Below are 26,041 nucleotides of genomic sequence, written 5' to 3'. Positions count from 1 at the left end.
AGTTTTCCCTCTTCTTAGCCTCCTCTCCTAGAGCTCATCTCATTGCTTCTTGTAGGAGTTCACAGACCAATAAAGAAAACAGACACACAAAGGCAACACTATCGTGTTGAGTTAAGGAGTGTGTGGACATTTGTCAGCCTTGGCAACTTTGCTTCTGAGCCCTTTCCTGTGTGAGGAAAAGTCCCGCATCTTCAGTCTTAGTGAGAGGCAGATGATGCCAGATTTACAGTTTCCTTCATGGGCCATACTTGGAGTCGTAAAGGCCCTAGGAAGAGCACGTCTTTGATGGAGCACAACGGGTTCAGCCAATGAGCACCAGGAGATAAAGGAAGGAAGAGAGCCTTGTTACTTGCAGGAGCAGGGAGAGTACCAGATAACTCCCAGAGCAGTGCCTCTCCCCAAACACTTTGAGGCAAGGGGATTTTACTAGGGAAACTTAAGCATATTTATGTTGGAAAGACTTCTCATCACAGTAGAGGTGGGTGCATTCCAAAACATGCTCCTTTGAGATCATGCTTTCTTCACATTCACATGTTCAAAGATGGCAGACAGAAATGCCTCCCAGGTGGTGAATTTAGCATCGTAATGAGTAATTAAAATCAGCAGAATTCTCTCTAGGTCACTAGAAGAGTGACTCAGAATGACTCAGTGATTTTTGGCTAATAGTACCTGGGGGTTTTCTCTGGAGGACCCCTGTCTGAAACAAAAGGACAATTTGAAGAAATGTTAATAGTTATTTAAAGGGTCAGCAGTTTTTTTTCTCTCACAAATATTAGAGCATGCCCTTGAAACTTCCTGCCTAGCAGCTAACATGTCCTCAAGTGCTAAGAGTATGGGTATTCACTTGGCTTTACCATTTAGAGGCTCCATGCGGGACCTTGAAGGTAAAGTGAATTTTTCATTGATGGCGGCCCAGCCAATATTCTCACTCTTAATGTGTATGGTTGAGCAGCAGTCTAGGGGCAGAGGAGGAGTGATGTGAGCTGGATGTGCAGAGCCAGATGTAGCCCAGCAAAAGAGATGGTGCTTCCCTCTCTAGGCTAGTTCATGAGGAGGGGCTTTTCTGGCCATAAATTCTTTCACCCTGGTTCTCAGATCCCCAATCTTGTAAACTACTCAATATACTTTCAGCAAATTGCATTTCTGCTTAGATAGCTTCTTTTAAGAACACTTACTCACACAGAGAGATAGGCATCCATGTGTGAAGATAAGAACCTTCCATTCTGGACAGAGAGGCACAGGTATCAAAAAGGCAGGAAAAGCATGGGATTCAAGAAGAGTAATTAGTTCCTAAGACTCTATTTAGAGAGATTATGATTTCCTACTATATTTTCTAAGTGAGGACCAATCCATGACTTGATTGCACTTGAAGATACTCAGTCAAGTCCTTGGGATATAGTGTACATATATATTGTACTTTACAACACAAGAAAAGAAAGAGACCTAATTTTTTTTCACTTTGGAAACTGCTTGATCTGTGTTTTACTCAGTTTTTCATTGTTTTGCCCAAAATACCTGACATGAACATCTTAGGGGAAGAAAGCTTTACTTTGGCTCATGATTTCAGTCCATGGTTGGAAGCTCCCATTTCTTTGGGCCTGAGGTGAGGCAGATCATCATGGTGGAAAGGCTTAACAGAGGAAAGCTGCTCAACTCAGGGCAGCCCAAAAGCAGAGAGGAGAAAGGACTGGGAACAAAATAGACTCTTCTAGGGCATGCCTCCTGGCATGCTTCCTCCAATAGGAACCACTTCCTTAAAGTTTCCACCACCTCCCAATAATCACTTTGAATTATTAATCCATCAAATGGATTAATCCACTTATGAGGGAGAGCCCTCATGGTCCAGTCATTTCCTAAAAGTCCCATCTCTGAACATTGCTGTATTGGGGACCAAGCCTTCAACACATGAGACTTTGGGGGACATTCCAAACCCAAACCATAACAATCTGGCACAACAGAACTCAGTCAATCCATCAAAAAACTATTCACTGAATGCCTACCATATGTAGAGTTTGGCTTGGCTATAACTTTGCCCAGTCTGCTTGGCACAGAATATTCAAGCCTAACTCAATATCACCCTAGAACTGGAATCAGTTAGAGTGATTTGTAGCCTGCTTTAGAGAATTTTGAAAAATTAGATGTCTTGGAAAATTTCCATTCATCCTGGAGTTCTTCTTTGTTGTGGGGTGATGTGAGAAAGAGAAGAAAGAAAATGGTGTCCTCAGAAAGGCTTATTCATTGTAAACAGAGCTTCATTGTTTAAAAAAAAAATCACAAAGAGAAAAAAAATATCCTTTTTTTGTTGTTGTTCAGGAATTTGCTACACTTAACTTTTCTAGTGAAACCTGGCTGTCATTGACTAGAAGCATCATGTTGGTAAAGCCCACAAGGGAAAATTCTTCATTGGGCAGCAAATGGAGCTGTTCCTACCTTGAGTCTACTTGGGAAACCTCACAAAAACGGAACCGCTAGTCCATGGAACTGATCCCACAGCAGAAACACAGAAAAAGTCAGTGGACAGCATCTGTTCCCGAAGACGAGTTAAGGACATGTGGAGAGTCAAAAATGAAATGAGTCTGCTTCATTCTTTCTGGACACAAAAATTTTGGTTCTTCTCAGTAGCCAATTTCAGAATATGATCTTTACACCCAGGTGAATGCTGCTGAATGTGATGAAAGTGGCATATGCTGTGCCATTTTCACACTGGGAATTGGTGTTCAAGGAGTTTATGTCTTAGCAGTACAAAATTACTGGTAGAGTGATAAAATTTGGTCTATTAAGAATTTTTTTTGGATGGTCAATCCTAAAATTTATTTGGAAATGCATAAAATTATAATACTAAAATGATCTAAAAGACCAAGTTAGAATATTTTCACTTCCATATTTTAGATTCATTAAAGTTATATAAATCAAGTATTAATGTTAAAATAATTGAAAATATTTTAATTGAAATTTTCTTAGATCTAGAGATGTTTGTAGATATGTGGCATCTTACTTAACACTATTGATTTTTCCATACCATTAATATGGTATTTTTATTTTTAATTTCTCAGAAATCTCTTGTGGTTTTCAATGTAAAGGTTTTGCCCAACTTAAATTTACATCTAAGTATTATAATTTTGTTGCTATTGTAAATGGAATTTGGTTTTACATCTTTTCATTTATGAAAGCTACATTCTATGGGGTGAGGAATAAAATTCCTACAGTATATAACAAAAAAAATAATTTTTTTGAACCTACACGTAAGACAGAAGTAACAAGTAAGTTAAAATGCTTCACTGAATTTGACTATTGTTGAATATCACCATATATTTTTAGTAGCCATTAAAATACAGTCTATAACTAATCAGAACAAATTAAAAAACAACTAAATAAAGCTTTGGATAAATCACTCAATTAATAAATAAATAAATATAATACAATCAATTTGGCTTTTTTTTTTTCTTCCTATGTGGAATTTTGATGGAACGATTATAACCTTGAGGATGAAAACCATGTGCTGAAGATGGTGGAGCAGAAATTCAGAAGTAGATTGTGTCCCTGATGACTTCATAGAGCTGCCAATATCTGGAGTTTTGTTTTTTTTTTTATAGAAGAGAAGAAGCATTGTGTGTTTAAGTAACTGTAACCAGGTTTTTATCTAAGTTTAATTCCTAAGCAATAAATTGTTCACAATAGCATAAATAAAGGCAAAACAAGAAAACTACTTAAATATGCATCAACACAGGACTGATAAAATTCACTTATAAAAGTACATAGTTGACTACCAGGAGCCATTTTACCCAACACTCATTCATTCATTTATACATTATTTACTAAGTTCCTACTGTGTGCCATAGCACTAGACTTTAGAGACATAATGGTAAACAAGCAGATATGGACCCTGCCGTCAAGGAATTGTAGAGGAATGTGCAGTGGCACTGAAATATGTTCCTGTGTAGGCTGTTAGATGGAGCTTTTAAGGCCTGTCCTTTAAGGTAGGGCATCTTGAGTAGCCTCCCTGGACCCCTCAGTTGTGCAGATGTTTCATGCTATGCCTCTTTCTTCTTTTCTGAATGTCATTAAAATTAAATTTTGAAATTTGTTTCTGATAATATCCCATAGCACCTGTGAAAGATGCTGCAGATGCAATGTCTCTTTCAAGCATGATAGTCTTGGGCAGGCCTCATATTGGTTGAGCAACCCGGACCCTGTATCCTTCTAGAAACAATCCTGTTGCTTCCATGGGTGTTTATAATAAGAGGAAAGGAAAAAAGAAATTATCTTTTAAAAACTCTTTATAAACATACAGAATCACGAACTTTTGCAAATTGTATGGCATGTAACAGCATCAAGAAATAACATGAATAACCCCCAAAGACCCTTTTAACTCCTCCTACTCATGATCCACCAAAGGTTAATTTTTATCCTGACTTCTAACAAGTATGTATTAATTTAGCTAACTTTGGAGCTTTGTATGAATAAAATCATGTTATTTTCTGTCTGGTCTTTTTTGTTCAACATTTGTTTGTGAGATTCACCCATGCTGTTGGACACAATGTCAGTTCTTTTATTTTTAACATTGAATGATGTTACAGTGGGTAATCAAACTTCTAATTACTTATCCATTCTAATTTTTATGGGCATTTGGAAAGTTTTCCCTTTAGGCTATTACAAATAGGGTTGCTGTGAACATTCTCCAGCATGTCTTTTAGTGAACAGTCTTGCATTCCCGTTGAGTATGTACCTACAAGTAAAATAGCCAAACTATAGGACAAGCATCCATAGCTTCAGTAGGACTTTGATTTTTTTTTTCTTTCTTTCTTTCTCTCTCTCTCTCTCTCTCTCTCTCTCTCTCTCTCTTTAAAAAAAAACAAAACACAAGTTTATTTTCTCCCACAGTTTAGAAGGGCTAGAAACCGAAGGTCAAGGTGCTAGCAGCAGTGGTTTCTCCCTGGTACCTTCTCATTATGTTCTCACATGGTATTTCCTTTTCTGTGTCCATATTTACCTTTCTTTTAGGGACACCAGTCAGGTTGGAGCAGGGCCCATCATAATGGCCTCATTTTAACTTAACTACTTCATTACAGGTGCTATCTTCAAACACAGTCATGTTCTGAGAGGCCAGGGATTGAGCTCCAACATATGGCTCTAAGGGCAGGAGGGAGACACAGTTTGTCCCAAAACAAGGACTGTAGACATGTGGTGCCACTTCACATGGGCATGCTGGGTTGGGTTTGTGGGTGCTGAGGGAATGGTCTTTTGTTCCTTGACACTCTGGTCAAAGTGTGAATCAAGCCTCAGTTAGTCCTTCATCGACTAGAGATTGCCAACAACATATCAGATGAATCAGCAGGAAAGGATCCCTGGGAGAAATCTATAAGAAGATAATTTCAGAAATTCTTTCTGTGGTCACACATGTGGGTAAGATTTGCCAGTACAGCTCACCCATGGTCAGTTCCTATCATCCTCAGGCTGGTTCCTAACTCTTCTTTCTTAATCAATGAAGCATATTAAGTGCAAGTGAATGAAAGTGATATTTTATAAGGAGATAAATCTAATTTATATTAAAAATGAAATGAGTTTTAAATTCAAATATTTCTGTTTTGTTTTATTTTTTAATCCAGCAATTTATTGCCTGAGGATCTCCATATTCTCCAGCCTCAGGAAATGTCTCTTCCTTTAATTCCTGTATAATTGCTCCAGCATGAATTCCACATGGTGGTGTGAGGGTAATGTGCTCTCCAGAATGCCCAGAGACCTTCAGAAACTTTTATTTCTTCAGATCATGGTTTCTTTGCTTCTTCTGAATCTCCATTCTCCACACTGCATCTGGGCTTCTGTGGCCCCCATCCTTCTTTAGGACTTCCAGTTTTCCAAAGCAACTGTATCAGGTATTACTTTTGAAATAAAAAAGTAATTTAAGAAAAACGATGGCACAATGCTATATCTTCCAAAATATTTTCCACATATGTTTAAATCCATTTATGATAGAACTCTACTGAGAAATCTTATTTCCCAACTAATCAGTATCTGCAAATCAATTTACTGAACACTAGAAGATAAAAATATACTCCAAATAGAGTATTGATTTCAGGGAGCTAATAATCTAGTAAGGGAAGGTGAGACTGCAAGTAATTACATAGTGCCCAGCATGACAGGTGTGATAGTCAGCTTTCTAGCACTATAACAAATACCTTAGGTAATACACTTATAAGGAGAAAAGGTTTATTTTTGGCTCATAGTTTTAGAATTTCAGTCCATGATCTGTTAGCCTGTGCTTTTGAACCTGTGATAAGCCAGCACATCATGATGAGAAACATATCATGGAGAAAAACTGCTCACTCTAGGACCAGGAAGTGAAAGAGAAGAAGAGGAAGGGGTTTCAGTCTCATTATCCCTTGGAGACATGGACCCAATGACCTAAATAGCTCCCATTAAGCCCCACCTCTTAAAAATTCCACCACCTCCCAATAATGTCAAACAGAACAAGCCTCTATCACATGGGCCTTTGGGGGATACTTAAGATCTAAACTGTAGGAATAGGTAACCCAAATAAGGAGCCTAAGAAGTGATACAGGAATTAGAAGGTGAGACATGATGACCCTCTATCCCTTGTATTGCTTCTTACACTCCTGTGGAACAGGAGAAATAAAAAAATGTTTCTGCTAGCCAAGTATAGTGGATTACACCTGTAATCCCAGCTACTCAGGAGGCCAAGGTAGGAGAATTGCAAGTCTAAGGTCAGCCTGGGCAACTTAATGAGAACTATCTCAAAAAAATAAGATTAAATGGGCTGGGGATTTAACTCAGTGCTAGATTCTTGCCTAGCATGCTTGAGGCCCTGGGTTTAATCACCAAGAAAAGAGAGAGGCGGGTGGGGAGAGGGAGAGAACATCATTATTTATCTAAATAATGATGTTTGAGGTCATGTTTTAGTCAGCTTTTTCATTTCTGTGACAAAAGATCTGTTAAGAACAATTTTAGGGGAGGAAAAGTTTATTTGAGGGCTCACAGTTTCAGAGATCTCCATCCATAGATGGCTACCTCCATTCATCAGGGCCCAAGGTGAGGCAGAACATCAATGCAGAAGGGTGTGGCAGAGGAAAGCAGCCAGAGACATGGCTCCAGGAAGTAGAGAGGGAGCTCTGTTCAACAAGAACAAAATATAAACCTCACAGTCACACTCCTGGGGTCCCACTCCTCTAGTCACACCCTACCTGCTCGCATGTACCTAGTTAATCTCTCTCAGGAGATTAATGCACTGATTAGGTTAACACTTTCATAACCCCAACATTTCACCTCTTAACTCTCTTGCATTGTCTCACACATGAGCTTTTGGGGGATATCTTATATATAAACCATAAAGGGCAGTATTAGGGGATGGTTAGATTTTGACTAGAGATGTGGAGACTTTGCAAAAGGTATTTAAGAAAAGGGTATTGTGAAAGTAGAGGCATGGAGAGAGTCTCAGGAAATGTGATTGATCCAATTTAGCTAAGGTACAGTGTGAGCTAAGGTACATCCTGGGCAAGCAGGCAGAAAATCCAGATTAGACTCACAGGTCCTTCAATGCAGTGTTAAAGGGTTTGGACTCAAGTATCAGGAAGTCTGTAGGTCAACTGCATTACCAGTCAGGAGGGGCCTACTATAATTAACAACCACAAAATCCCAATGACTCAAAACCAACCAGCTTGGCTTATCCATGTGTATCAACCTCATGGGTCAGCTGTAGGATGCACAATATCCTCACTCCAGGACTCAGGATGATGGGGTTGCTACTATCTGGGGTATACTGGTGAGTATGGAAGAAGGGAAATGAGAAATAGGAATGAAAAAAGGAAGACAAATATACACCATATTACAGAAAAAGAATTTATAGATTGATTATGTAGGTAATGAGATAAAAGGAAGATTGAAAGATGGTTCCAGATCTCCAGCCTAAGGATTCAGAGGAAGTAGGTTCCAGGAGGTAGAACAGGAGGTGACCAGGAGGAGTATTTCTATGGGAAGAAGACAGTTATGGTGGAGAAAGAATGGTAGTTTCACAATTTTTTGTTATACAAAAGCAAGCACAACAAAACCGATTCAGCTGGCAAGCGCTTTGGGAGCACCTGCCCTGAGCTCAGCATGGCATATTCTACAACCTCATTATCAAACACTGCTGAGAAATAAGCATTCTTCACTCCCTCTTACAAGTCATGAGTTTGAGTATTTTCAAATTTAAACTTGGCTCGTTTGAAGTATTTTGAATGGAAAATTTCCAAGCTTTATTATAGAATACCTAACATGATGCAAGTCTGTTTAAAACAGTGTTTTATTCATCTGCACAACCCCCACTTCTTTCATACTGCTTTGAATACAGAAGATGCTCAAATTGAATGAAAGAATTAAGCCTTGCCTTTTCATTTCAACTTAAGGCCACTTTTATGCACATTGCATGCTTATGTTTTCAAATACAGCCATGTGTGCTCAGCCTATTTAGACACACGTCTGCTTTGTTGTCTCTATTGTCCCTATGTTGGCCTCTTGACAATCATTTATGATTTCTGGAACTTCCTATGATAATCTCCAAATCCCTACCTTAGTATGCCAAAACCAAACAAGCAAAGTAATTAAAACGTTTCATAACAATAGAAAGCCTATATACTCAGTGGGAAAATAAGAACCTGTCTTTTGAGAAAAACCATGAACATTCATAACAGCACTGGCAAGTATCTGCTCCACCCATGAAGACAGGCATGTTCTCTTGTGAACTGGGCCACACACTGAGTGCTTCCTGCCCATTTTATCCAGCGCCTATTTAGGGCAGGCCTTGCTATGAGGCCCATTTTGCACATGAGGAAATAGGGGCTTAATGGGCCCCATAGCTAATGAGTGACAGAGTCAGAATTCAAACCTAGGTTGTCTCCTAAGTCCACGCTTTCTACTAGGGTTTTCCTGATCCACACAGCCTTTTCTGCCTGCCTTCTTCTCACCTACTCCCACTGTCTCTTTTCTCTTTCTTATTTATTTTGACATTTAAGGTTTTATTCCAGATGGGAAGTTTGCTAGAAATCAAACTTTCAAATTTTTGTGTTTTTGTATTAACCTTCAAGGATTAAAAATATTGTTGAGGATTTCGGGCATGAAATACAATGGGAGAATCATAGAAGATAATTTGTAACTCAGTGATCAATTGGACATAATAACATGTTGGTAAGTATTTAATTCCAACCTGTTTTTGTCCTCAATGTCCATCACTTTATATCCACCTCTCCCAGTTTCCAAGCGCTAATGTTTCTGTCTTGCAGAGTCCTTCCACACTTTCCTGTTTACTGAAATTATACTTAGTCTTCCATACACAATTTAGGTGGTTAGGTCAATATGGAAAACAGTATAGAAGCTCCTCAAAAAATGAGCAACCATATGATTCAGCAATCCCCCTCCTAAAAGGTATATATCCAAAGGAAATGAAACCAGTACCTCAAGGAGCTATCTGTACTCCCATACTCATCGCAGCGCTGTTCACAATAGCTAAGAAGTAGAAAGAGCCTAAGAGTCTGTTGAGGGATAAATGGATTTAAAAAGATGTGACACATGCATGCATGCACACGTAAGCACACACAAGCACGCACACAAAATGGAATATCACTCGGACATTAAAAAGAAGGAAATCTTGTTATTTGCAACAACGCAGATGAACATGGAGGACATTATCTTCAATGAAATAAACCAGACAGAGAAAGGCAAATAGTGCAGATCAAATTTATGTGTGGAATCAAAAAAAAAAAATCAAAGAAACTCAGAGTGGAACAGAAAATGATGGTTGCTAGAGGTGGGTGAGTGGTAGGGAAAATGGGGAAATGTTGGTGAAAATGTACAAACTTTGAGCTATAAGATGAATCAGTTCTGAGGATCAACATACAGCATGGTGACTATAGTTAATACTACTGTGTTATGTACTTGAAATTTACTGAGAGGAGATTTTAAGTTTTCACACCAAAATCTAAAAAAACATGGAAGCAAGAAAGTAGAGAAGGAAGGAAGGAAGTAGTTAACTATGTGAGGTGACAGATGTGTTAATTTGACTATGGTAATCATTTCACAGGTGTAGGCCTGTTCAATCAATATACCTTAAACCTACAATTTTGTCCATTAAACCTCCAAAGGCTGGAACAAACAAGGTACAGCCAAGGTGAGACATTCTCCAGGTCCTTCCACACTCTCCCTCTAAGCTTCAGCTGCAGTCAGGAGCATCCTTCTGCGTTCCTCCTCTACTTGACTGAATCTCTCCACACAGCTCCTGCTCTTCTTAGGGTTTGTGATGGCACGTTCGTTCCCACTGGATTATAGGTGAGAGGCAGGAACAACGTCCCTAACCTGTGCCGAGTCTACAAGGTGCTAGTGTTCTTGTTGCAGCCTCGTGGCTGAAATTCTCATGTGGGAAGAAACTACGTCTTTCAGCAGGATTATGTGTAACCTCAACACAAGGCAGTTTTGGGGGAATTCTGCTAACTCTTAACCCGTCAGTGTTATCACCAGTAGAAAATGCCTTCTAACACCATTAATCTTGGGATGTACTAAACTAAGTTGATTTTTTTGTCCTTTCATGCTAAAATATGGGATGCATTTTGATTCCTCCCAATAGGCTTAAGCTATCTTACAATTTAAATGAATAAAATTGCCAAAATAATTTTACTGTGATTTTTATGAAGCTTGCCTAAAACTAACAAAATAACCATTGTAAGTGACTTTTTAGATTATGTTCTTATGAGCATGATCTACACCAAAAGTTACAGGAAAGGTCAACAAAATAAATCAGTGGCTACCTTTAAATGTATGTAAGCCTTGATCAAGAAATCTCAACAGTAATAGGGACAATAATTTTATGACTGCTCAATCAGTATGGAAAAATTAACATATAGATCTTTCATAACTTGCATTGAAAGTAATTGTCACTTATTTTCTTTCACACATAAATATATTTCATATTCAGTCATATGAATTGCAGACATAAGTCAAAGACAACTTTCAAGAATTTGGTGTGTTCTAGTACTTACTTAATTAAAAATTATTTGTAGAGTGCTTACTGTGTGTCAGACATAATTCTAGGCATTAGAAATACAATAGGATGTAAAGCAGACACAAATCTCTGTCTTTGTGGACCTTTCTTATCACCTGAGCACTGTGCTGGTATGTTCACATTCCTGTAAGGAGCATTTTATTGTGCTAATTTTATTGGAAAAAAACAAAGTTTGGATTGAATAGGAAGCTCTTATCAAAATCAAATAGCTTACCATATGGAAAACAGTATGGAGACTCCTTGGAAATCTGGGAAGGGAACCACCATTTGACCCAGCTATCCCTCTCCTCGGTCTATACCGAAAGGACTTAAAAACAGCATACTACAGGGACACAGTCACATCAAAGTTTATAGTAGCACAATTCACAATAGCTAAACTGTGCATTCAACCTAGATGCCCTTCAGTAGATGAATGGATAAAAAAATATGGCATATATACACAATGGAATTTTACTCACAGTAAAAGGGAATAAAATCATGGCATTTGCAGGTAAATGGATGGCATTGGAGAAGATAATGCTAAGTGAAGTTAGCCAATCCCCCCAAAAATAAATGCCAAATGTTTTCTTTGATATAAGGAAGCTGATTCATAGTGGGGTAGGGAGAGGGAGCATGGGAGGAATAGACGAACTCTAGGTAGGGTAGAGGGGTGGGAGGGAAAGGGAGGGGACAGGGGGTTAGCAAGGATGGTGGAATGTGATAGACATCATTATTCAAAGTACATGTATGAATTGGTGTCAACATAATTTATATACAACCAGAGATATGAAAAAATGTGCTGTATATGTGTAATAAGAATTATAATGCATTCCGCTATCATTTTTTTTAATCAATAAAAAAATAATGAAAAAAAAAAGATCAAATAGCTCAGCCAGTAGGCAAGATAGCATTCATATCAGTTCTCTGGTTGCAAGGCTTACTCTGCTATATTTACCTCCCAAACTGGTGCTCTATGACTACTTTTCCGAGGTAGATGTTTCATAAAAATTAACATTCCATATGATATATTTGGGAAATACTTTCTTTTTATTTTTTTAACAAAGGATCATTATATTATTATGAACAATGATGCAACAACAAATTGAATAACAAAGAAATGGTTACTTCCTGTAACTTACCAGATTGAACAATGAAGAAATAAGAAATCTGAACAGACCAACAATGAATAAAGAGATTGGACTTGTAATAGAAACTCTACCATCAAAGAAAAGATCAGGACCTGAGGGTTTCACTCTGAATTGTACTAAACATTAAAAGAAGAACTAACACCAATTATTCTAAATTTCAAATAATTTGAAGAAAAGGAAATTTTTCTGAATTCAATATTTTCTATCACAGGTTAATACTTCTAGAAGCAGATACTGAGATGCAATTTTGCATGGGTCTTTAGGACATGCTTTTAATATCAGAACATGGAGAAAAAAGCAGGATTAGTCAGAGAGGAACTTGAGTTGGTATGCAGTCTAAATAGAAGCCTCAGCTGACAGAGAAGGAGCTCTGAAGACAAAATGACCTTTCCACACTGTTCTGAATTGGAGCAACATGGCCAGGTCTCTATATCTTCATGTCAATCAGTTACTGGATGTGGTCCATCCCAGGAAGGGGTCATGACCTTGACTTTGAGTAAGGTGGCTCTGTTCAGAGGAGTCAATTTTTGAATGGGTTGAGAGAGCTGAGTGGTGATTACCAGGAGCACTACTGAGAAGCTGGAGGCAAATGATCCCTGCATTCCTAAAACAGTATCTGGGAGCTACCTCACAGCATCCATCAGACAGTGATATTTGTAAGCATTAGATTAAATTAAATAAAACAGTTTTCTGTACTGTTATTTACTTAGAGCTTTTGATGGGCATCTGTGTACTATGAATTTCAAAAGGAGAATTTACTATTGAGACTTTCACAAATTGACTTGAACTAAGGATAGTTTGGAGGTTACATATTTATTAGGATAATCACAAATATACTTAGGATGCATGTATACTAGAAATCATAGTGCAGTTGGACTAGTGCAAAAAGAGCAGATGTAAAAGGCAGTAGTGTACCAAAAGGGATGCAAAATGGACCACAAACCTAAAATTATAAAACTCTTAGAAAAATGCATAGGTGTAAATATTTGTGATCTTAGATTAGATAATAGTTTCTTAGACACAACACCAAAAGCACAAGTCACAAAAGAAAATAGGTAATTTTGGCATTATCAAAATTAAAACATTTTGCACTTTCCAAAACACTGTAAAGAAATGAGGAAAAACAGGAGGGAAAAAAACCTACAGGATAGGAAAATATATATTTGAAAATTATATATCTGATAAGAGACTTATATCCAGAATATATGTTATACCAATAAAAATACAGCTCAAGTAAAAGACAAGCAAAGGATTAAAATTGATATTTTTCCAAAAAAAAAAAAAAAGACTTACAAATGGTCAAAAAGCACATGAAAAGCTGCTTGACATCATTAGCCATCAAGGAAATACAAATCAACACCACAATGAAATACCACTTCACACCACTATGATGGCATGGTTAAGAAGACGATAATACCAAATGTTGGTGAGAATGTGGAGACATTGCTGGCAGGAATATAAAATCATCTAGAAAAGAGCTTGCAGTTAAACACAATTATTATATGACCCATGAATTCCATTCCTAGGTGTATACAAAATAAAGTTGAAAACTATCTATCACAGGTTGGTTCTTCTAAGCAGATACAAAAACTTGTACACAAATGTTCTTAGCAGCATTATTAAAAATAACCAAAATGTGGAAAAAACCAAATGTTCATAGATAGAAAATGAAAATCGGGAATATTACTGATCTCAAAAGGAAATGATGAAAAGATCCATGCTAGGACATGAACGAATCTTTAAAACATCCTACTAAGTGAAAGAAGCCAGGCACAAAGGCACAAAGGCCACAAATCTTATGATTCAATTTGTATAAACTATTCAGAATAGGCAAGCCCATAGAGGTGTGCAGGTTAGTTGTAGGTGTGTAGTTGTCATGGGAGGTAATAAAGAATAACTGCTAATAGGTTGGTTTAAGAGATACTGAAAATGTTACAAAATTGGAGAATGATAATTTTTTGCACAATTTCACAAATGTGCTCAAGACCAGTGAACTGTGCTTAGGAGAGTGAAGTGTATGGTATTTGAATCACACCACAATAAAACAGTGAGGCATAAATGATAGGGCCACCAATTTTTTCTGAGGATACTAGGTGAGTTTATTAAAACTCTCTCGCTTATAAGCAAAAAAAGTAACCCTCAAACTATATTGAGAAAATATTAAAGGATGGGAAGAAGGAATTTATTGACGAATGTAACTGGGAAATTGAGATGCACAGTTTGCTTCAAGTTTTCACCAGATGAGACAAAATGGCACCACACAACCATAGACTCCCCCCCTTAATGCTTAGCAAGACCAGCTTCTCTCTTCCAAATCCATAGTGCAATTAAAGAGAGAAACTCCTCTCTAGTTACTACCTTACTTGGGACACAAACTTATTCCTAAACCAATTGCTGGGAACAAGATGGATGGCACCTTCTAAAAGGATGTCCTAGTCATATTCCTACCTTTCGTAAATGAGTATTTGGAATAAACCTTAGTGGTTTACTGTTTCCCAAATCAACTAGAATGCAAGCTGGATCTAAAAGGGAGAATGAGTTTTCAGATGAAAAGAAAAATAGGAAATGCCAAAGAAGAGAATTCCAGGTAGCGGGATTAGTATGACACCTCTTCACCTGCAATTTTTAATGTCATTTATCCCTACTCTACCATCAGGGCCCCTTCTTAGAGAATTAGTAGTAAAGAATTAGCAATACTCTCACAGAGCCACAGAAATTTTGTGTTCTACAGGGAAGATTTGGCTATTGTATTCTAATGTGTGTTGGTAAGAAAAATCATAATAGACTCCAATGTAGGACTTCGAGCTAACTCAGCATGACCTCCCTTCTGGATATTTTGGTTCAGTTAGCCTGGTCCAATCCACACAACATTTCTTTTCTGCCTTGATTCTCTTAGCCCTACTCTTTCGCCATCAAAGAAAGAGGTATCTTTTCTCTACAAATCTGCTCTTACATATTTCAGTGGGTAGAATTAGAATTCTCCCTGTAGTTCAAGCCAAAAAACATAAGATCACCTTTGACTTCTCTCTGTTTCTCCTACTTCAGCATCTGATTTTTCATTAATTCCTAGGAATCATGCCTTTTAACAGCTCTGAAAACTGCCCTTTTGTGCCTATTCCCAATGAAAATTTAGTAATTTACCTCTTCATGATTTCTTGTTTATACTGCTGTAATACCCTCTTATGGTCTTCAGCCTTCATCCCTTCAACCCATCCTTCATCCTATGGCCACTATTAGAAATGAACTATTAAAAATGTAAATCTGTTGGTAGCTTCACCCAGGCTTAAAATTCTTCCTTCAAGATCTAATGCAATGTCACTGCCTTTGGGCATATATTCCCAAACATTCTGGAGTAATTAAGTCACTTTGACCTTTAGTATATAAATAAAATTGTCTCAAGCCCTCATCTGACTGTGATGGAAACCTGGTATTCACAGTCAGTGGACTAAGACTTAACATTCTTCTCTCCAGTATTTCTCAGAACTGTAATATTTATCTTGGTCACCAATTGTTCTGATTTCTTACTTCAACTGAAGTCTCAATTTCATTTGTACCTCTGCAGACATCTCTTCTTCCTCCCACTCCCTACACCAACCTAGACAGAGAGCTTACCCTATGTCTTTGATTTCCCCCAAGTACTCCAGCAGACAGTATTGGGAGTATTAGAGTTTTCCTGAAAGTTTAGGTAATGGATGTGGATGATGTTACTTGAGGCAAATGAGTTTAGATTTGAAGTGTGTCTGTACCTATAAGTCTCCACCATTCCCACTACTGGGAATCCTTTTCACTAGTGTGGCTCTCCTTGGCCTCCAGCCTCCCAGTATTTTATGGGAACTCTTCCCCTTTCCACTAGCAGATGACTTCCAATAATAAAATTTTTGCATATATTTTACACAGAAAGGTTTTCCTCTCTACCTGTTGAACTAATACCTTAGGCCTAACTTTCAGTGCTCCAAAACACAATAAGAGGTTTTCTATGCAGTCACTTATTTTGAGACTTTGCCCTTTAATAGCACACAGAACTGAAAGTTTGAAATCAATGGCCTTTCCCAGTTTCAGATCAAGTTCTTAAGCACCATTCTATCCTCACTACAGGTATTTCATCCTCTGCCTTATACAACATGTGTGACCCCAAGTAGAAGCAGAAGTAGTCTTACCTTGTAAGCAGAAGTGACTTACCATATAGTTGGTATAAGTCACATTTTTTCCTTTCTTTACTAAAATATAAAGTATAAATAGCTTGTAGACTCACTATCCCACTGCAGGTCCTTATATGTCCCCATGTGCTTCCTGAGTTGTGACCACTCAACCACTTGTATTTTACTGAACATGTGATGTTGTTTCCTGACACCATTGTTGTTTGGTTAGTTTTGTGATTTGTTTGTTTTCAAATTTTATTTCTTCCTTCTAGAACCTTTCTTTACTTGGTTAAGGATTACTTTGTTTCTTTATTTGGCTAAGGACTGCTTATCCTTCAAGACTCAGCTTTCTGCAGAGAATCCCCTCTCCAGTCACCACCTCACTTCCCACTGACACAGGTGGTGGGTGGTCGGATGGGTGGTCCTCCTCATTCCATGAAGAGCCAGTACATACCTCTATCTTACATGCTTTAGTAACCTATGATCTTCCTAGCTGGCTCTTCCAATAGTCTTGAAGCAGCTTCGGGACAAGTAGAAGGCCCTGTTCATCTCTGGAATCAGTAGGTATTTTGTTGGATGCAGTATATTTGGATGAATGAAACACCTTGCCTATTCACATGGAGCTGCTTTCCAGAAGGTAAATTCCTTTCACAACCAGCACCTTTCTATCTAGACCTCTAACTCTTCCAGAAATTTCCACTGATTTCTGATTTTTTAACTCCAGATATCTTGCTATTTATTTCCCTTCTGTGCCTTTCCCCCTTTTTCCTTACTTCTCTCCTTTATCTTAGAAACATGAATCAGACCTGGATCCAAACTCATATTAATTCTTCTATGTCTTATTTGGTCAAAATGCCTTCAGTCTAATTGGATAGTATGTTAAATTGGGACTTTCAACAGAGGCACCAAGATATAGTGAACATTACCCTCCAAATGACATCCTATAGGACTTGCAGAAAGAACTAAGACGATTACAGGTCTCCCAGGTCCTTTCCCCACATTGAGGCCATAAAATAAGTCAAGAATGAATTTGAAGAGAAAGAATTTGTGAAGACAATGCTTGTGCTAGAAGTCATTCTTCATGAAGCAGGAAAGGCAGGGGATATGTCACCAGTCCAGATAAGGTGGCTCCAGGAAACTAAGGGATTTTGATAGATATCCTTGAATTGGAGGGTAGGCAATACAATAAACTAAACTGGTATTTGACTCTACTGAGAAATATCAGTGTGACAGTCTTGCTAGATGTTGATGGGCAGATGAAAACAGAAGTGAGCCTCTGGGATCAGCCTGCCTGTCTAAAGTTTGTTGGGACAGGAAAAAATGAGACCTGATGTGGCCATAATGTAGTGAGCCAATGAGATCTTCTCAGAAGAGGTTAATACATCAACCTACAGAGGGCTGTGGGTCTCAATTTAGGGGCTGCAAAAGGAGTAAATGACCAGCTACACCAGATATCTACTCAGGTGAGGAGGAGTCTCTGAAAATGGAGGGGAAGAGATTGGCTTACGCAACCAGAAGCTGTATAGTCCACAAAGGCTGTCTGCAGGCTGGAGAGCTGGAGGAACCAGTAGCAGCACAATCAAAGCTGAAGCCTCAGAACAAGAGGGATCAACCGTGCTACCCTAGTCCCAGACTGAGGCTTCTGGAAACTCCCTGGAGAATCACTGGCAGAGTCAGCTGTGGAAAAGTAAAGGAGCAAGAGTCTGATGTCCTCAGGAGATGGCAGCAGCAATCTAGAACCCATTCAAGGAGGCTGGAGCTTGCAGCTCCTGTTGCTTCCTTATTCTTCCAACTTTATCCAATCTGAGCCACCATCCTATTGGACGCTGAGGGAGGGTGTCCAGTTCAGATAGATATCTTACATGTCAAGCATTCTTAGACACACCCTCATTGACACACCCAGAAACCTCTTAAACTCATCGAATCAAGTTGACAACTCAAATTAACCATAGTACTATTAATAGCAAAGATATGACTGTCTTTGAGCACCTAAGACTTCAGTTGTAAATGGAAATTCTAATGTGAAAATTAAGTGACTATCTCTTATGGGCCAAGCAATATGTTACATGCATTATCTGGGCAGGGGCAGATATGGCATAATGACTTGGAACATGTGTCCTGAAGCCACATTGCCCAGATTTGACCAGTGGCCCCATCACTTTGCTAACTGAAACCTTGGCCAAGTAACTTAGCCTTTCTATGCCTTAGTCTCCTTAACTATAAAATGGTGAAGAAAAATAATTCCTGTATCACAAGTTTCTGTGAGGATTAAATAATAGAATACATATTAAATTCTCAAATAAAATACCTGGCACATGGGAATCTCTTTAAATATTAACTATTCTTGCCTGGAGCAGTGGTGCATACCTGTGATCCCAGTCAAGTTTTTGCAAGTTAAAGACAAATGAATGGCTCCGGTGGCTGAGGCAGCCAGCCTCAGCAATGGTGAGCTGCTAAGCAACTCAGTGAGATCCTGTCTCTAAATAAAATACAAAATAGGGCTTTGGATATGGCTCAGTGGTTGAGTGCTTCCGAATTGAATCCCTGATACTAGAAAATATATATATTAGCTATTCTTGAAATCCTATGTATCTTCAGGGCACTGGAGTTGAGGAATTTGAGGCTCAAGGGGTAAATTCCCCTAGATCACGAAGGCCTAAACTGAAATAAGCCATGCTCCTGATGCTCAGCCCAGTACTCTGTTCATCACACTGAGAGACCTCCCCAGGGATCCCTGGGTCAGGATACCTTCATACATGCATAACTAGCTTTGGTTCCAAATTTGTTTTAGAAAGCAATTGAATCCCTGGCCCTTACCATTCTTATCTCATCTACAAGTTAAAATTTATGTTCTTAAGAATCTCTAAGTAGATGTTCTATAGGAGTATTAAAATTTTCTCCATTAGAAAGATAAATTATTTTTCAAATATAGCTTAGCTTTATTAGGAAGTGTAATAATAGTTGTCCTTTTATGTAGTACCTCTGGCTACTATTCAAATCCAAGCCCACTATCCTTTCATTGTTTTGTTTTTTTTATATCAGGAAAGACCTAAAATTTGGCTCTGAAAATTTCCTTAATTTGTAAGAAGAAATAATCCCCTGGAAGTCCAATTATTATGACCGAAGAGGAAAAACAAAGCTTTTCTAATAAGAAATGACCAGCCTTGAAAACACGGGGTTTTCAGAATTAAACTGCTGACTTCATGTCATATCCTTTCTTGGCCATTGTCTAGATATATCTGCCAAAAGTAACAAAAATTGTTGCTGCAAGCAAAAGTCTTCCTAGGTAGTGACATTGATAATACTCTGCCTTGCAGAGCCTCAGGGAAGAATCTGGCTAGAGCTTAAAGTCAGGGATGTACTGAGTCATTCCCCCAGAGAGGGGTATTTCTTTAAAGCTGTTTCAGACAGAGGAAGAGTCACCCTCTGACCTCTGAACAGATTCCTCTGGCAATTTCCAGAATATTTGCTTCCAAAAACATTTCTTCTTTTGTTTCATTCCCATCAAGAAGCACTTACAGGACATCCATTCAGCTCTGGGGAAGCATCAAGAAGGAGAAGGAAACAAGTCATACATATGGTGAATATAGCCTTGAAAATTTAATGGAAGATGCAGGGTTTTTTTATATTGTCTATGTAAAAAAGATACATACAAAGAGGGATTATGTCCAGACAGTGAATTGCAATATTTATATCATATACTTATATACTTATATATTCATATATTCATATATTTATGTCATATAAGTACCATTTGTCCTCCTCCAGCCTTATAACTGAAGGAAGTGGGGAGTCCACTGCGCTCTGATGTTTTACAAGTTAACGACAAAGGAATCTGGAAATTGGTACAAGCCACCTAAAGGCAAACATTCCCTGGTCAGGCAGATAAAGGAAATCTACCATGTTCATAGACTATAGATGAGACAAGCCTGTCCAAATTGAAAGAATGATGGGGTAAGAAGAGATGGCTTTTAGACCTGAAGTAAGAGTTGGGGAAATAAATTTTTCAAAATTTTAGAATAAATATGTGTCAAAGCTTTATTTAATTTATTGATGAGGAAACCAATAAGCTAGAAAAAGTTAGTTCAAAGATTATTTGAAAAACTATTTGTAGAACTAATGAGAAATTTTTGGAATTAGATTATTAATTTAGGTTCAAAAATGATAAATGTCCTCTCAGGAAATCAAATTATGACAATTGAAGTTATTGTTTTCTATTACATAGAAATAGTTTATATCTTTATCCAGTAAAGATCTATAAGTTAATACATAACTTTGGAGAGTTAGGACCCAACTTAATAGTAAATAGTGAGCCAAATGCAGAGAAACCCCATAGATTATTAAGTACTTATCTTGAGTGGCATTTTTTAGTTGTAGATGGATACAATACCTTATTTATTTATCTCTATGTGGTACTGAGGATTGAACCCAGTGCCTCACCAGTGCTAGGCAGGAGCTGTACCACTGACCCACAACCCCAGCCCCAGACTGGTTTGTCTTATAAAAAACAGGAATTCATTTCTCATGGTTTTTCTGGAGCCGAGAAGTCCAAGATCAGGGGTTTGGCAGATTCAGTGTCTGAGGGCCTCTTTCCTGAACTGTGGACAGCCTTTTTACATGTCCTCACATAATAAAAGGGACAAGAGAACTTCTAGGTCCTCTTTTATAAGGACACTAACCCCTCATCACCTTATCCCCCAAAGGCCCCCACCTCATCACCTTGGGAATTAGGTTTCAGTATGTGAACTGGGGGAAACATAAGCATTCAGTGCGTGGTGGCAGGTGGGTCTGTCAGAGAGGCCTCAGTGGAAGCCTTCTTTGCCTCATGCCCAAGTTTTAGATTGAGTTGATGATTTAAATAATTTCCAAGATTAATCTTTTGATCACCATACCAAACCACAAACAAGCAATCAAACAAACAAAAAACATCACCTGTTTTTGGCTTAATTTACATAAATAACAACAATAGGTGCCAATTAAACTTGTTGAGTATGGTCAAAAAATTAACATGGATCTGAAAACTACATAATGAATCCAAGATTGCTTTTTGAATAGGTTCTTTTACTCTAAAGACCTTATCTTTCAGTTTTCCTTCCTCTTTCTCTGCTCCCCCTCCCCCTCCCTCCCTCCCCCTTCCCCCAAAGAATCCCCTATTACAAGATAGGAAATCAGACCAAAATAAGGAAAAGGGGGTGGAGAATCCCAAGAAAACAGAAGATAGATCAGTAGAAGGGATTGAGGGTGAGGAATGGACAATGTGAGTAATGTACAAACTATTATATAGGTTAAACATATATATCACAGCAAATTTCACCTTTATAGGTAATATAAAGGTGACATAGACCACCTTTATGTACATCTATAAAGCACTAATTTTTTTAGAAAAAGAACTCTAAATAAATAGAAGGAAGACCAGTAGAGAAAAAGGAGTAGGGGAAGGAAGAAAAAGAGAAGAAAGGGACATACTAGGGACTGAACTGGAGCAAATTATATTCTATGCTTGTATAATAATGTCAAAATGAGTCCCAATATTATGTATAACTATAATGCCATTATAAAACCAGAAACAAAAGCAAAAACCTATGATCAGAATTTGAAAGAACAAATAAAAACCCAGAGAGCATCCTATCACTGCTGGAGATTTATTTTGGAAAGAAAGGCTATGTGTAGGCTTATGTAGCATGTGGGGCTCTTCTTAGGCAACATGCTTTAATCAACTCCCACTTAAAACTTTCTGTGTGACAATCTCTAAAACCATTAAATTTTCAAAAGTGTCAAAAACATGAACACATATAACAACAGAATAAACATCTATTGATAATTTATTTAACTCAGTTATGAGGGTATAGTAGAATAATCTGGTTTAAAAACATTGGAAGTATGAGTGTTTGTGCCATTGAAGAATGAATGCAGAGTTACACCATCACTAGGTTGTAAGTTAAAAGCTGGTTTATGTTCTGCCATAACCATACCCTTTGGAGTTATTTCTTCTCCCAGACAAAAAGAATTTGCTTCTCTACTCATCTGGCACAAATCTCCAAACAATGGCAGTAGATCCAGGTTCAGATCAATAGTAAATAGTAAGCCCAACCAAAGACACAGGAAATTGATCAGCATTTAGATAGGCCTTTCAAATCAATTCTCCAGCATGACACTGTAAGGACATGAACTTCTCTGTTTGCCTTACTCACATGTTTTGGATAACTTTTCCTTGCAAGACAGGCAGATGGTATAACTGGGAAAGAAGGAGGAATAAAGCAAGATGTTAAAAGAAGCAAGATGGCCAACTAGATGCAGACTTAACACCAGTGTCCTCTTATGAGAGTTCATACTGAGAAGGGGATCTGAGAGGCCAAGGACAATAGGGAATCACTGAAGAGGAGTTGGGCTGTCAGGGCTGACAAAGAGAAGGTTGTGGTGATGAGCACAGAGTTCCTGAGTCAGGATGCCCCCAAACTGCGTGAAGAGTTTTCTTATTCTAGCCTCCTGTCTGGTCTGAGCAGGTGGTATAGATCTATGTCTAATGGACTATGTCCGTGGTCTAGACACTGTTTTCACAACAGCTCATTCCATCGCTCATGGTGTAGGGATACCAAACCCTTGTTCATTTGGTGGTGAACCCCTGAGCCTCTATGACCCTGAAAGGGAGCTGTCCCCAGCAGTTCTCATTGCATACTAAGCTCTTGTCCTCATCTCTATTTTCAGCAAGATACCTGGCACCAACCAGTACTAGGTTACTATTCTCTGCAGTTCACATTCACCCATATCGTTCCCAGGATGCTACTTCCCTCTGCCCCTCAACCCCGTCTCAGTCTACACACCTCACCACCATCACCATACCATCTGCCTACTGGCCTAATACTATCTCCCTCATCTCAACCTACAGCTCCTTGCCTTTGTCTGTCCCTTTCTAATAATGCTCAGTCTGTTTCTTCCTCTCTGGAGCAAGGTCAGCTATGTTCCCACCCCACACACACATACAAATGTCTCTTGGCTTTGGGTACCTCCCACAAAAACTAACTCTACTCAGCATAACCCCACCCCATGTCTTCTCAGTGAGACACCCAGTGTGGCTGCATCTCTCTGTCCTTAGAGTTCTGCTTCCAGCTTCTCTATATTCTAAATGTTCTTCAACTCTGAGTCCTAAGGCCTCGCTCTATGACTCTATCTCAGATCATTTATAGAACAGGTGGCCTGTGGATTAGACCCACTGTTCCCTGGGGTTATCCAGGATTTGGACCATATCCAGACCATCTTTGCAGCTATAGCTTCCCCAGGCCAGTTTCAAAATCCTGACATGATTCGAGGCTGGGGTGGGATTAAACCACAGACAATTCTCCTGTATCTGCCCAATATCCACAAGCATCTCAGGTCCTGGGCTACATCCTTCATCACCTCCTCCCTACATGTTATCAGAATCCCAAAACAACCCTAAGTGAACCTCAAAACATCCTTATTATGAATCCATGTTTCCTCAGTTTGCTTTTTCAATTTTTAGGACAGATTGCAATATAATTAGAAGTAATTGTGCCTATCCTTTGAAATCTTTAGAAAAACCAACTCAGACCAGATCTCTCTTAGCTGTTTCTACGGGCCTCACAGGAACCAAAGAGGTAAATGTGAGTGGAAGGGAATGCTGTCTGCTTTCCTCCCGCCCTCCCAGCTATCCCCAGCTCTGTGGGCTGCTAGGGGTACCTCTCAGAACATGAATCACACTGGCTTCCTTAGCTCAGGCTCTGGGCAACATGGCAGGCCCGAGCACTTAATCAATGGTTGTGGGTCTTTCCTCTGGCCCTTCCATATAGAATCCTCTTCTTCTAGTCTTCTCTAAGGAGGAGCAGCCACAGAACTGCTGACAAAACTTCTCCCCACAAAAGAGCCAAAAACTTGAGAGACAGCCACCCTGGTTTGTATCCTGGCTCCCCCCATTTACAGTAGTGTAAATTTGAACAAGTCACTCTTATTATCTTATCCATAATGTAAATAATATTAAGGTGCCCATACATTTCACAGAGTTTTTCTGAGAATGGAAGGAGACCTAAGTAATTGTAATGAAACATCAGACAGATGTAAGAATTCATTTATAGTAATAATATAGTAAATAGTAATGATAAAAATTTAAGTGTGTCATTAGTATGCCAAGTCATAATATCATCTTTCATAATATACCTATCATAATCACATGGTTCTCAGTCTCCCCATAGACTAACTTTCGTTAACTTCATAGAGGGGGCACTGTTTTCCCCATTTCCCTTCTCGGGAAAGATATGCAATTACCTGAGGATTTTTTACTGTTTCTTTTCCACCTCCCTCTCCACATTTCCTCCAAACTCCTATCTTGAACCTCAGGGCAGAGTCATATGAACTAGAGGCCCACTTCAGCCCTGCCCCTTCCTCTGTCCAGCAAGGAGCGTACTCCTTTGACTCTGTCCCACATTCCCTGTGGCACATCCTGTCACACACAGGCATTACACGAACAATGGCCCTGTGACCAAGTATCTTTGGAAAATGCTGGACAAAGTTAAAGTTGTTTCAGTTTGATTTTTCAAGTGTGAAACTCTTCAAATTTTGATACACTGATGGAAATTATAAATTTCCAAGTGGGGGATGTGGGGTTTTTTGTTATTGTTGTTTGCTTTTTAATTGTTGTTGTTGTTATTTTAAATTCTTCACTTCACCATTTCTTAGACTATGTAGGGTCCTAGGCACTCTGGCAGAAGCTGGGGGAAGCAAGCATGTAAGAAAAATTCTCCAGGGTTGAGGAGCATTGATTGCATGTTGTTGGAGGTCATGGGTACACAAGCCTTCTTTGTATTATCCATGGTAACTGAAATTCCAAGAGGAGCCTTAGTTATCAGGGGAACCAATGCTCTCTCAGTGCATCAACAGCCATGGTCCCTGCCTGAAGTGTGATGTGACTCCATTCACAGAAGGTAAGCTTGCTATGAATAGCCTGGCTGTCCTTTGTTGATAACCTCTAAAGGGCAAAGAACATTTACTCCTGTAAAGTTAATACAGCTTAAGTGTCAGAATCTCTACCCTACACAGGTGACTTTTAAGACCCTGTCCTGGACCTTGCATTTGAAATTGAGTATTCTTTTCCTGGTTCCCAAATTGAATACGCTTTGCCCGGACAAATCTCGGATCCACCCTTAGTGTGGGGGAGACACATGCCTTTCCAATTACATCACATTCTGTGGAAATTTCCTGGACCAGAAGTTGGTCCTGAATTCAATGTAGCATGATAGAAGCACCGATGACCAGCTCTCAGGCTTGGTGCATTTACAGAAAAAACTGCTCCCTGGGCACTGCAGTTTCTGGAACTGAATTGCTGAGATGGCCTCAGGGCAGCTGTTGCTCATGCTTCACAAGGCCCAGAGCTCACCTGGGCAGCTGGCCAACCCAGGGAATGAACCATTTTTTTCCTACCCAACCTCATTTTCAGGAAAACTCAAAGGAATATTATGAGTCTTCCAACTTTCTTGATTTGTAACCATCTGTATATATTTCCCTCCATACATATTATTTTTATATTGAAACCAGTGAAGTTCATCATGGAGCCACCATATCAAGGCAGTAGAAAATGGAAATGTAAGTGGCAAATATTCCCAATGACAAGACTTTCTAATCACTAACAATTGTGTCTGATCTACATAGTGGCTTTTGCCCTTTGGCTAAATATTCCCACTAGAGTCAGGTTCATAGAAATCAGATCCCTTTTGTGTACTGAA

This window comes from Marmota flaviventris, chromosome 12 (assembly GCF_047511675.1).
Source record: "Marmota flaviventris isolate mMarFla1 chromosome 12, mMarFla1.hap1, whole genome shotgun sequence".
Classification (NCBI taxonomy): domain Eukaryota; kingdom Metazoa; phylum Chordata; class Mammalia; order Rodentia; family Sciuridae; genus Marmota; species Marmota flaviventris.
The sequence above is the reverse complement of the archived record's forward strand: the minus strand, read 5'-3'. Positions refer to the sequence as shown.